Consider the following 14,604-nt stretch of genomic DNA (forward strand, 5'->3'; position numbering starts at 1 on the left):
GTAATTTGCACGTTTTTGTTTTTTTCTGAATTGTGTGAAATGGCCAATAAAAATAGGTAATACAAAAACGATTATGTGGAGGTGAATTGGTTTAGTCTTGACTTCTGGTCGTGAGTGACAGTGTTGGGGGATGGGAAATCTGTTGATTGTCGAGTGCCAAATAAACACAGAGTGTTTATTATGTATATAGAGTATATTTATTTAAGTTCTGATAACTTGTACTTTTTTGTGCAGAATTGTGTTTTTCAAATGTTCTTTTGAAGGATTTGTGCAATTGAGAAATATAAGCTTGTCTTACACTTATATTGTTATAGTAAAACATGGCTGTTCGTGCAAAATTTTTTGCAAAAAAACCTACACTTTTTTTTTTCTCGGATGGGGGGGCGCTCAGAGGGGGTATCGCCCGGAGAGTAATTCAATGTAGAACCGCCACTGCATACGATGGAACAACAGACATCTGAGTCACTACTTCCTCGTAGTCCCTGACCTACCTCATGACATCTACATTGGAGCAGATATCATCGTCCGGCTCAATGCTTGCATTGATACCGTGAACGACATCATATGGGCTCCCCCGTCATGTCAACTGACAATTTCAGTCAACCTCAAGAACCTCCAGTCTGGTCAAACCATGCCAGACGCATGCGCTATGATCCCTGAGCAAAAAACCACGATACCTGCCTATAGCAAGAGTGTCAGCGTCCGCCTCAACATGCGACCTGGCCAGGCTCTCAACAGTAAGCTAGGCTTCTTCCAACCTTCCAGGACCTGCCTAAAACTCGGACTGACCCTGGAAGCCACACCTCTCATTGAAGTGTCATCCCGTGCTGTGTATGTGTTGTTCAACAACTGTAAGGCCCAAGACATCCACGTTCCCAAAGCCAGTCACCTGGGATGGCTAATCAACCAGGCGTTCCATGACTTTGAACTGACGGTACCTGTCATAGGCCCCATACCAGCCCAGCTGATGTCAGACGAATACAATGACACCATAACATTCACAAAACCTCATTGCCATCACTTCCATTCTGCCTGTGTCCAAAGAAAGCGTCTGCCGTTCAGAACTAACAGCTGACACTCACCTCGCTGTCTACGCTGTCTCAACACAGCCTGCGACAGAATCACCTACACAGGTGACCATCGGGGCCCAAAGCCCCTCAAGTGACTCAGCTGCAGAAGAACCCTACGCCGGGTTCAACGCACAAATTCAGCAGATCCTGAGTGAGGCGGATGCCCTCCAAAATTAAGTGGATCGCCACGGACTCAAAGAGGTTCTGCACAAGTACAAGGACTCCTTCGCAAAGGATTCCCTGGATTGTGGACTGACCAACATCCACACCGTGCGAATCCCGACAAACCCAAATGCGCCACCCACATTTGTGCGGCAGTATAAAATCCCAATAGCATCATATGAGCCAGTGCAAGAAATTGTTGACTCCGTGCTGGAAAAGGGGGTCATCCCTGTAACAGCACATACTCTGCCCCGATATGGCCAGTCCTCAAGCCCAACGGCAAATGGTGGCCCACCATCGACTACCAGCAAGTACCCTTGTCACGATGGCCTATGACCCAATTGGACCAAGAAATCCCAAAAATCAAAGGCTCGACGATCCTTTCCACACTGGACGTCGCCTCCGGGTTCTGGACAATCCCTGTCCACCCCGAAGACCAACATAAGCTGGCATTCACCTTTGGCAATCGACAGTATACCTTCACACGGTGCCCCTTCGGCTATGCCAACTCACCAGCAGAATTCAACATCTTCCTGAACAAAGCATGCCCTGACGCCAGAGCCAGAGGCAACCTCGTCTACGTGGACGATGTTTTAATGAAAAGTTCAAGCGTGGAAGACCATCTCAAAGAAATCGATCATGGCCTAAACCAGCTGACAACAGCAGGAGCTAAGATTGCCCTTCACAAAGGACAGTGGTGCAAAACCAAGGTGAACTATGTCGGCCTGCTCGTCAGACGAAATGGCATCGAGCCACAGTCGAACCGCACCCAAGCAATCCTAAGCATAAAGACGCCAACTAACATATTGGAACTGCGAAGCTTTCTGGGAGTGTGCAATTACTCACGACAGTTCATTGAGAACTGAGAAAGGATGAACCCTTTGTTTGGACGGAAGCCCAGGACACAGCTATGAGCCAGCTCAAACAGCGCCTGTGCTCTGCTCCGTGCCTGGCTTACCCAGACCCAGGAAAATAATTCTATCTGGATGCTGGATTCTCCAGTCATTGCCTCAGCGCAGGCCTATACCAGCTCCATGACAAAGACAAGTGAGTGGTCGCTTATGCCAGCAAAACGCTGCTTCCCCCAGAATGCAAGTATTCAAACTGCAAAAAAGCTTTGCTTTGCACTGTGTGGGCTATCCAGCGGTTCTCTAATTACATCGGTGCACAGAAAGTCATCATTGAGACTTGTCATCAACCAGTCACCTACCTCAACAGTCAACGAATCAGAGATGGCGTGGTGACCAACGCACGCATAGCTACCTGGCTAATGACACTCCAAGTGGGCAAGATATGCCCAAAACTACAAATCCTCACTTGGAAACGGGCTAGCGGCCTGCCAAAACTGCTCAACGGATACGTTGTACACCTTAACGGAATCTAAAGAACCGCTACAACCACAACTGGCGAATCACAGGTACTTCGAGGAGAATGTGTGTGAAGGGATGCCCACAGCATATGTCGATGGCTGCTCCTACAATCACAAGGGCATTCTAAAAGCTGGCGCGGAAGTGGTCTGGCTCAACAACGACCCTTGCTCACCGCAACAATTCAACTTAGGCCCTCACTCATCGCAGTACGCAGAAATAGCGGCCATCCTCATCACACTACAAATGGCTGCATCCCACAATATCAAAGAACTCCTCATCTGTACCGATTCGAACTACACCCGTCTCAGCTTCACCTGCCATTTAGCTGGATGGAAACAGAATGGATTCAAGACAGCTAACAACAAGCCTGTCAAGCACCAGAAACTCTTCCAAGCAGGCGATGCCATTGTCACCAAACACGACATGATCGTTTACTGGAAAAAGGTTCGAGGTCATTCACGTCAACCAGGACAAGATAAAGACTTCAATGACCACACCGATGCCCTCGCCAAAGCAGGTGCATTACATGGAGAGTCCTGGACATTTCAAGCCCTCCCATCCAACCCTTCCATAGCAGCCATAACCCGCCGCCAACCTGCCATTGGCGTACAAACCCCCGCCTCCTCCCACATTGCCCTATCATCTCATTTCACTACTGACGATCTCCTCACTCTCCAAACTGCGGATCCCACACTGCAAACTATGGCACTTCACATTTCCGACCCCTTAACTCATCCAATTGCCTCCTCCGAACTGGCCACTTCCTCCGAGCTCCGCACGCTCCACTCTATCAAGCACATGCTGCATCTACGAGACGGCGTTCTCATGTATGTCCCTGAGCCCCTCACTGCGCCAAAGCTCGTAGTCCCTCAGGGCCAAAGGTGGATTATGCTGACACACCCACGATGCACCCTACACGGGACACCATGGTGCCAAGGCCACTTATGAGACACTCAAGCAAGTAGAATACTGGCCTGGCATGCAGCAAGACGTGACGGGAATACGTAAAAGGATGCCTGGTGTGTTGCCAGTTCCAACCGGCAAACCCAAACCACCGAGCCCCACTGCAAAGGAAAGGAATGACCCTCCCCTGGTCGGATCTCCAAATAGACTGGGTAGGACCCCTGCCACGGTCGACACAGGGTAACAAATACTTCCTCACCGTGGTTTGTGAATTCACAAAGTGGATAGAGTGCCTCCCAGCTCCCAATGGTACAGCAGAAACAACAGCCTGCCTGTTAATGAACCACATCTTTTCAAGATTTGGACTGCCTTTAAGGGTCAACTCTGACCGTGGAACCCACTTCACCGCCGAAAACATGCAGGAAATCACGCAGGCTCTATATAAGCCATCACCCAATTTCCTCAGGTCAAGTTGAACGGAGGATTGGGATATTAAACTTCCTTTGGTACTGATGGCCGCTCGGGCCACCCCTCACCAGTCTACCGGAGTACCCCCTCTCACAATGATGACAGAGAGAAGCATGATGCTACCGCTACATATGCTGTACCAACCAGGTGACCTGAATCTCGTCACCGCCTATACCACTCACCAGTACTTGGAAGAGTTGCATCAGCACCTGAGAACGACTTTCGCCTTCGCGCAACAGCAACTCCAAAGAAGCGCGGAAGGTCGTAAAGCCTACTACGAACAAAAGGCCTCTCACCATGAGCTCAATGTCGGAGACAAAGTGTGGTACTACAGCTTCGCCCAACCAAGGCAGAACGCTCCTCATCGTCCTGTCAAAGAAGTTCCTACCTCACTGGACAGGACCCCATGAGATAACAGACAAGCTCTCACCTGTCGCCTACCGAATCAAAATCAGACAAGGGCACAGTGAGCCAATCCTTCGATGGGTCCATCGAAACCAGATAAAGAGGCACAAGGGCTCGAACCGACAGGGAAATGGGGAAGATCAAACCCACTGACACAGACCGACAATCATATGCTGTACACCCCACTAACATAATTTCTGTCATTCTAGGAAAACATATAGCTACCTTGCTTTAACACAACACTGACACACTCTCCTCCACGGCACTGCTAGGACCGACCTCTAGTAGAGAGGAGTTACTCCACACATGGGACACTCATTTGCTGCCTCACCTCAATAGGTGTCCTTGTGTCTCTTTGTGTTTTTCTTTGTGTCTCTCTGTGTGTTTTTCCTTTTTCCTCTCTCCCTGTAATTTCCTTTCCACTCTAGTCCCCTCATCAAGTAACTCCCTTAGACGATCCGTAAATCCAGGTCCCGAAATTGAGATTGACTCCCTTCACTAACATTGCCGAAATTATCGGAAACCGATGACTAGTCGACACTCCAGCGCTTACAGCCACGCGCATTATCCTGTCCAACCAAACTCTATGGATCACTGTCCCTAAGGGCTCGATCCTCCATATTGACGAGTTAGCATTGTATCACCTGACCGACGACGAGTATCAGGCTGAAATCGAAATCTCACCCTTCTTCACACGGCATTCCTTCGTCCTCGATCCAGGATTGGAAGAAAGGATCAAGGAGGAAGGAACGCAACTAATTGATTTGACTCCTGTCGATACAGCTTTAGAAGCTATCAGTGTTGGGCAAGCTACTTGGAAAATGTAGTGAGCTAAGCTAACAGTTACTCTTCTTTAAATGAAGCTTAACTACACTAAAGCTACAGCCCTGGGAAATGTAGCAAGCTAAGCTACGGCAACATGGCAAAAGTAGTTTACTACATCCAAGCTATTTAAAAAAAAAAAAAAAAAAAAAAAAATTCTATTTAACCAACATCATACCAAGTCAATGCTCTCTCAGTGATCAATAAAACTGTCAGTCAAGCAGATAGACAGGCATGTTCAGTTTAATTGTTTATTCAACAGCTGTTTCAAACCAATTTGGCAACATAATCAGTATCAACTACAGGGCCAGATTGACCTCAAATTGTGACATAGGCAAAATACATTTTTTGCTGTCGGCTGGAAACCTCCTATTGGAGGTTGGTATTGGAGGCTCCTAGTTGGTATTGTGGCTTTATTGTATACAGATACATTTATATAAATGGTAACACTTCACAATAAGGTTCAGTAGTTAACATTAGTTAGGGTTAGGGTTAGGAGTGAGTGATCTAAGAATGAACAATACTTCTGCAGCATTTATCTTAATGTTAATTTCAACATTTACTAACGCATTATTAAAATCAAAAGTTGTTTGTTAACATTTGTTAATGCACTGTGAACTAACATGAACTACCAATGAACGACTGCATTTTCATTAACTAACATTAACAAAGATGAATAAATACTGTAACAAATGTATTTTAATGAAATCGTATTGTATAGTGTTATCATATAGATGTTTAGGCCTACAGATAGGCTATGTTTATTTGCATCATTGCATGTGTCATTAGATATTAATATAAACATTTCACCAAAATCAAATTCAAATACGAAGCTTTTGACCAGCGAAGGTTTTTTTATCTATTTTTTTTTCCTGACTCGTGTCCCGTTTCCCCCAGTTTTCTGTCATTATGTGGGCATTCAGTTTTTTTCTGTTATTTGGCCAAAGTATCATATTATCAAAGATTCAGCGCTTCTCACGAGCTATTTGGCTGTGACTTGACAACAAATGCTAGAGAAACTCTTCTCCGCTCCTCAAAAAAATAAATAAAATAAAGCATTAGCCTTTATAAATAGTGTTTTTTGAGTAAAGAAACCGCTGTACTTATTTAATCAACAGTTCTTTATTTACCTTCAGACAGCAAACAAGCTGAGATGTTCCAAAATGTGCGCCACACTTCATTGACGAGAGAGGCGGGAGGAATGAGGTTTGACGAGCCAATGGCGTTACGAGCTTTAGTGTCTGTGGCGTCACTTACTGATCCAGGATCCGTAGCTGTTATATTTCTGATTTGAGCTTGAGTTTCAGAATGCTTTCTTTGGAAAATGTAACGTTAGTTTTTGTTGACGCTACCGCGCTACTTGATCAAAAAAAGAGCTTAACTACCGAAAAGCTATTTGATGCAGAAAGCAGTGACGCTACCATCACGCTACTGAGAAATGTAGTTAAACTAGTAGCGTCACTACTTGTAGCGACACTACTGCCCATCACTGGAAGCTATTGCTCGCCTTCCGCCCGCTGGCGCGCCAATTATTCGGTCTTGGTCTGCTGCTGACACAGCGCTTTGCATCTCTACTATTGTAGGATATGTTGTGACTTTGACACTGGCCTTCCTCCTACACAAGCGAGTGAACGCCGTTCAAGAGTCTTTCAACAAATACACGTCAGGCATCCCGCAAATTTTCCGACGTGATAAAACCGACCAATAACCCGAAACTGAGAACTCAACAAACCTGATTGAGATCACGCCTATACCACACAGGGTGGCCGCGGGTCATTAAAAAGTATTAAATAAAGTTTTGCTTAAAAAAGGCCTTAAAATGTCTTAAATTCAGATTCAGTGGGTCTTAAATATCTTCGGTCTCATTACCGCAAAAGTTTCACCAGTCTGACGGACCCAGTGACTGTTTACAATCATTGGACAGACGGAAGATTCCCCCGCGCGCTGTAGTTACTGCCTCATCAGAGAGAGTTGCTGTCGCATAATGCAGGTCGAATAACACCAGCTCGCTGACAAGCCTCCTAGCTACTTTAAATGGGTTAATGCAAGTTTACTGAAAAATTGCTTGAGGATTTTACTTGCCCGACGGGACAAATAGCTTGAATAAAACTTAAGTGACATTTTATTACATTCAGCGTAAACGGCAATCGATAATGGATAGTGTATTTCTGGTATCAATGTTGCGCTGTTGAGGCTCATGCTGCCTGTTTCTGTGAGAGACTTATATGGAGAAATCAAATCAAATGAGCATAACGGCAAACATAAAGAAACTCACAGAACGAACATACTGAGGTAAAAATTCAAAATGTTTAGTTTATTTATAACATGATGATGATGATAACATACCATAACAAGGGGACTATTTTGCTAAATATTTTCATGATTGCAAATGTTACATTGATTTTGGCTCAAGAAACAAGTAGTTAAGTAATTACTTACATTTTAGACAGAATATTGACTGTTTTGTTCTATTTCACCAACGAAAATAGTTCCAAACAAAGATGAGAAGTATTGCACATTCTCCAAGCAGCACTCGCATGTTTGTTCCTGAATGATTCAGTGTTTTGAATTAATCGGTTGAATGAATAAGTGACTTACCGCCACCTACTGGTGGTTTTGTTAGTTTAAAAGTATGCATTTTTCCACCAACATTTCTTATTTGTATATTCAAAAAAATGTATTTAAAACATTAATCTCATAACATTATTTATTGTGGTTGTAAATTTGTAGTGCAAATTATTTAATTTGATTGCTAACAGCCCTGTTGTGTATATTAAATTTCCTCATCAGTTGTAAGAATTTGACATGAAAGATGACGCATACATTTAATAAGGTTAAAAAATATTGGACTTTATGGAGGTAAATAACAACCTGGGGTAAATATTAAAAACATGCAGATTTAAATATGTAAATGCTGAATAGAAAATTGATGAAAATATTGCTTCATTTACACCACCAAAAATATTGCTGATGTAGAGCTTTTGAGGGATATTTTGTATGGGATATTGTCTGCAGATATGAAAAGTTCTCTGTATATCGTAATAATAAATAGCATTTTTGACAGCGATGATATTTTGTTTTCTTTTAAATTTAAAACACATTAAATATTACATTTACATATGTAATATAATGTGTATTTCCTTCACGGGTTTGGTCTTAAATTTTACATATGGTGGTATTAAAAAGGTCTTAAAAAGTCTTAAATCTAACTTGTTCATATCTGTAGCCACCCTGCCACATCGTCGAACCCCTGACAATTAAACCAATCAAAATGACCTGATTATGAATTATCCTGAACAGTGCACCCCTATGTCTTCTCAAGTTTCTAACCTGTCCATTTCCAAATTACCCTGCTCCAGGATTCAGTCAGTGATGGAGATGTTGTTTGTGTCTTGTGTGTGCCTGTTCTCTCTGCCTCTTGTTCCAGCGCCCGCTGACGTTCGCAACGGGAACCTCACCGAGCGAAAGGGGTATGTGTAGAACCTGGTCGAAAAGGCCACACACATATAATCTCAACTCAGCACATTCCAAGGAGTTTACCCTCCATCGCCGAGTCGTAAAATTTACAAATGACCAACACAACGCCCAAGTATCTGACTAGCTTCCTGCCTGTTCTCCTTATCTCATGAGACCCATGAAACTTTGAGCTGAACATCTGGCTACCTTTGAAGAACAGAATCTTCAATGTTGTTCCTGACCGGTTTACCATAAATAAAGTCGAATAAACAGACAGTTCAAAGCACGTTGGATCTGGACACGCTCCAGCACAGACTCTCCCTGAATCCCCTGACTGCCTTTGACCATAATTCAATGATGGTATCAACAAGAAAAGACAGATATATACGTTGACCAGACACTCAACAAACCTACACCATGGACATTCCCATGACCTCAGGACAACTCCCTTTTCTTTACTGCATTCCAAAAGAATGCGCGCCTCTTTTTCTCTTACAACAAAAGAAGCTTAACTTACATAGAGGATCTCTAAAGACAATCATTCATTTCCACTGCTATTAGAGCAAGTGTATCAACAAATAACATGTTTGATGTCTTATATATATATATATATATATATATATATATATATATATATATATATGCTTGGTGTTTTACGTTATGCATGGTGTGTTTTAGTTTGATCTTTGCCTTATAACTGTCTTTTGAATAGATAGCCGTGTGTAGTATTGGGTTAAAGCTTATTTCAAATGCAGGAAGTTGAAATGAATTATATGTCGTTTTTCTCGTATGAATGAGGAATACTTTTATAAGAAGTTATTAAGAAATATTACTCACATGATGGATGAAGCATTAAGATAATATATGCATGGAAAGAAGCCGTGCGGGGCGGGGGCTCTGCTCTACAGAGACAATGTGATTGGATCAAACAGTGAATGGGATGGACTCAAATCAGTCCGAAAAAAACTGACACCCAGCTTTGCATAGTGCTGGAAAAACTTGGCTGGAAAACTTTGGCGCGCTGCTTGAAAACTTGGGCTTTGCTGCCCCTGATCGCGCTGCGAAGCATGCGCAGACTTAACATCAAGCTGATCATCTAAAAGAACTAAACCACTTTGTCAACATCTCACTGAAGAAACTGTTAGAACCTGAAGCTACGCAAATGAACTCTGAGCAGAACTTCTAGTGAGCACATCACTTTCAACGTCACAAAGAAACCACCGAAGGGGTTTCCCCAGTGACGCCACACAAGGACCGCACCAGCAGCCAATCACCAGTCCCGGGATTTCCCGACCAGGAAGGAAAGGGAACCGGAGCCAGCCTGCAACTCAACTTAAAGCAAGTAAACAAACAAACAATCTCCATGTCTTGCTGAGCTGGTTTGAATTCATTTTTAAGAGTAAAGTCAAAGCCTCTGCTTGTGATGTCCTCAGGTCGTCTTTATTCTTGGAAAAGAGAATTAGAACCTTAAACTTTCTTCAAATTGCTTTCACCTTGCCGGAACGTGTGTATTTATGTGTATGTGTGTTTTGTTAGTATTGTATCAGAATAGCAAATAATCTCTTGTTTCATGTTTAAAGAATGGGCTGGTGCTGTGTTTTTCAAGTTTGAAACTATTTGCCAAAGATCGTGTTGCCTGTTGCCCAAAATTCCCAACGAATTCTGTATTATTATTATCGTGGCCACGAAATAAACAGAATTGCTAAGATATACTGGTTTAAGGCTCGCTGGACGAGTCGTTAAGAAAGTATAAATTATCTGTTTTGATTAATACCAATTAATCAGGTCAATAGCGAATCTCTATTATTCGATTTCCTAAAGCTAAAATTCAAAATAAAAGCTTAAATAAAAGATAAATATTACATGGCATAGAGGCGTCGCGTAGACGGTGCTCTAGCCTCAGAAATGGTTTTCAGAACGCTCTCTGAGAAGCTCGCAGGCTCGCGTCGAGCGGTCAAAGGTGCAGGGCCCAGAGGTCGGGCCGAGGGTGCCAAATTGTCCCGTTCGCTTGAAACAGGAGGTCCCGTCTCAGGGGAATGGGCCACGGGGCTGCCACGAGCAGCTGAGTCAGCTCTGACAACCAAGGTTGTCCACACTTCACAGGGGGGACACCAAGAGGACCCTGTGTCTCCGCTCCTTGATTCGCCTGATAACCTGCGGGATCAGGGCCATCAGGGGGAATGCATAAAGGAGGAGGTTGGGCCATTCGTGGGCCAGGGCATTCTCGACCTTCGAATAATAAGTCAGGCAGTGAGAGTTGTCTTCTGAGGCGAAGAGGTCTACCTCGACCTCGCCGAAGATCTCCCAAATTCTCTGAACCCTCTGCGGATGAAGCGTCCACTCCTCTGAGGGGACATTGCTCCGAGATAACTTGTCCGCTCTGTGGTTCAATCTGCCCGGTATGTGTGCTGCTCTCAGCGAGCGCAGATGGGGTAGAGACCACTCTAGAAGGCGTTCTACCAATAGGCAAAGGCGCTTCGAGGAGAGGCCTCCTTGGTGATTTATGTAGGACACTACAGACATGCTGTCCGAGCTGATTAGCACGTGGTGTCCTTTCAGGTCTGGCAGGAAGAACTGGCATGGTCGACATACTGCTAGCATTTCCAAGCAGTTGATGTGAAGCCGCTTCTCCGCTTTCGACCAATGGCCGAAGGCTGGTCTGCCCTTGCACAGTGCTCCCGAACCTGGAGGTATCTGTCGTGAAGACCCTTCTCCTGCAAACCATTCCCATATCCTTTTTCCATCTAATGAAGATCTCTCCAGGGGACTAGGGCTGTCACACACCCGATATGCAGGCGTCCGTGCATGTGATGGAACTTGAGATTTCAGCCAGCGCTGTAGAGGTCACATGTGAAGCAGACCAAACTGTAGCTCTGGCGATGCTGCGGCCATGAGGCCTACCATTTTTTGAAATGTCTTGAGAGGGCAAGTGGTACCGATCTCGAAGGAGGTCACGAGTTCTCGCATGGCCAGAGCACGGTCTGGTGCGACTACGGCTCTCATTTGAGTCGAGTCGAGAACTGTTCCCAGGAACAATATACGTTGGCTGGGAGACAGCTTGCTCTTGGTGAAATTGACCCTGAGTCCCATGCGCTCTAGGTGGCTAAGGAGGAGGGTTCTGTGTGATAAAAGTTCCACCTCTGACTGGGCCAGAACGAGCCAGTCGTCGAGGTAGTTGAGAATGCGGACTCCCATCTGTATCAGAGGGGAGAGAGCACGCACTTCGTAAAAGTGCGGGGGGCCAGAGACGGTCCAAAGGGAAGGACCGTGTAATGATAAGCCACTCCCTCGAAGGCGAATCTCAAGAATCGTCTGTGGTGGGGGGCTATTTGGACGTGAAAGTATGCATCTTTCAGGTCCTGGGAAAGAAACCAGTCCCCTGGCCGCATCTGCGAGAGGATCTGTTTCAATGTGATCAGCCTGAACGACCTTTTCATGAGGGTGCAATTTAGGCGTCTGAGATCGAGGATGGGCCAGAGGCCGCCATCCTTTTTGGGGACGAGGAAATAACGACTGTAGAAGCCTGACTCGCTCTGAGCTGGAGGAACTCTTTCTATTGCTCCTTTTTCCAACAGAATCATCACCTCTGAGCGTAGAATGTGGCCATTCTCGCTTCGTCCTGAGGTGGAGACCATGCCACTGAAGCGCGGGGGTCTTTGAGCGAACTGAAGTGAGTAACCTCGTTTTATTATCCCCATAACCCACTCTGACACTCCGGGGATGGCCTGCCATGCCTCGGCCCGCGTGGCGAGGGGTTGGATAAACTCGAGTGGCCGACTGGAAGCAGCTACGGAGCTGGAGCGTTTGGGCAGGAAGTGTCGCATGGCCTGAGACAACTTCTGTGCCTCAGTAAAACGTTCAGCATACCCTTCGACCGCCGGACCAAAGAGGCTGCTGGGAGAAATCGGGCATCAAGGAATGGGACCTTGTCTGCGTCCTTGATCTCCATTAGCATGAGCCACAGCTGGCCCTCGAGCACCACTAGGCTGGCCATGGAAGTCCCGATCGCCTGGGCAGTGGTCTTGGTGGCGCGCAGTGCCAGGTCTGAAGCACTTCTCAGCTCCCTGAGAGTCGCAGGATCAGGTTCAGACTCGTCCATGGGAGAGAGGAGTTTGAAAGACCTGGAGGACCGCCATAGAATGGAGCGACCGTGGTGAGGGAGGAAGAAGCGGAAGTACGGAGGCGAGCAGAGTAGGAGGAGCATCATGATTTCGTGAGCTCGTCGTGAGCTTCAGGGAAGAACGGCGAGGATCGCTGACAAGGGGCCTGACGTCGCCCCGGCAGGAACCACTCATCCAGATGGCTCTTCTGGTGGAGACCACTCCAGACCCAGCTCTTCCACTGCTTTAGAGAGGACGCGAAAAAGTTCGGCGTCCAGCCCGGGTTTGGTGGCGCTGGGAAGCGGACGAAGGCAGGAGGGCGGGGTCAGCTACAGAGCCCGACAGCTCCTCTGCGTCCGAAGCTGTCAATGACATGCTGTCATCATTCAGCTCTTCGTCACTCCCCCCAAACAAGACCAGATCACTTGCGCTAGCAGAGGGACGCTGGTCAGGTTGAGAAAAGAGGACGGGAGAAATCTCTCTGTGTGGGGAGGGCGAGGTGTAACCCAGGTCAGAAGTGAGCTGAGTAAAAAAAATAATGATAATAAATGAAACAAATATAATTTGCAATAATTATATATTTAAAAAAAAAAAAAAAACCTGAAACGCTTAATAAAATGGGTATTCAAAGTTGTTCTGCTGTGTTGTAAACTTTAAAATAATTAAAATAACTAAAACAAGACAGTTGTCATAAGACGCACTGTGTATGACGTCACTAATACGAGACGCATAGTCGCAAAGAGAGAGCACGCGCTTCGCAGATCGCGAGTGTCTTCAATGCAGATTAAAAGGCAATTATAACTATCATCCTTGTTTGATATGCATAAATAATATGTTATATGATGTTTTAACGCTTGTATAAATCTTATTTGGGTCATTTAAGCGAGATGATCGATGGTGACAAAGCGGATGATACGAGATTGTAAACCCTGTGAGATCCGATGCGGTTGATTAATTGTTGAAATCCCCCGGATTTGGTGAGTTTCAAAATAACGTTCAACTCTAAATGAAGTGTTAATATGTTGTATTAATGTTTTGAAGTGTTTTATGTGAGTTTATATGCATTCAGTGTTCACATGTCGTGTATAATGTATTGTAACTGTGTATTGTAACTCTGAATATCTGAAAAATGCTAATCAGCTGACGATTATCATTTATGTAACTGATTTCATATGTATTAAGTAACAAAAGTGCTCAAATAGTATTTATTTTCAACCATTTTGAGTTTGTGTATGAAAGATATATTGAGTTCAACAGTCATGTTAATTGTCTGTGATGTTGCGACGCTGTTTGTATAAACAGGTCAGGTTTTTTTTCCCGAGACTGAGTTAAGCTGTGATCCTGAGATGGCGAGCCACCCAGCTAGAGAACCCTGAGAAGGACAACTAGAAGAAAATCCTGAGATTCATCAAGTGATCAGTGCCTTATCCATTATCACAAGTGGAATTCATCTGTTCCTAGTGGTATTTCTCACCAAGTTACCTCAACACTGATTATCATACTAACTGATTTTTTGCACTATTGAACAATTTGCACTACAAACGTTTGCACTACACCAAGAGACTCTTGTGCTTATTGGATTCATCTTTTGGATTCAAAGGACAGTTTTTTTCCCTCGTTCACACTTATTCTATGGACTGAGAACTCTTCATATACTGAATTTGATTATTGTACTATTTTAGTTTATTTTTCTGGAGTGATTTATTGTAATTGTTTTTTTGTTGCGGCCTAGAGGTTCTAACTCAAACCAGTAACCAAATAAACAAAGCTCCAAAACAATCTAGAAAAAGGTTAGGAAAAAATAAATTCAAAAACAGAAGTTAAATATCAAAGGAAACAAATATAGCA

This window comes from Onychostoma macrolepis, chromosome 04 (genome assembly GCF_012432095.1).
Source record: "Onychostoma macrolepis isolate SWU-2019 chromosome 04, ASM1243209v1, whole genome shotgun sequence".
Lineage (NCBI taxonomy): Eukaryota > Metazoa > Chordata > Actinopteri > Cypriniformes > Cyprinidae > Onychostoma > Onychostoma macrolepis.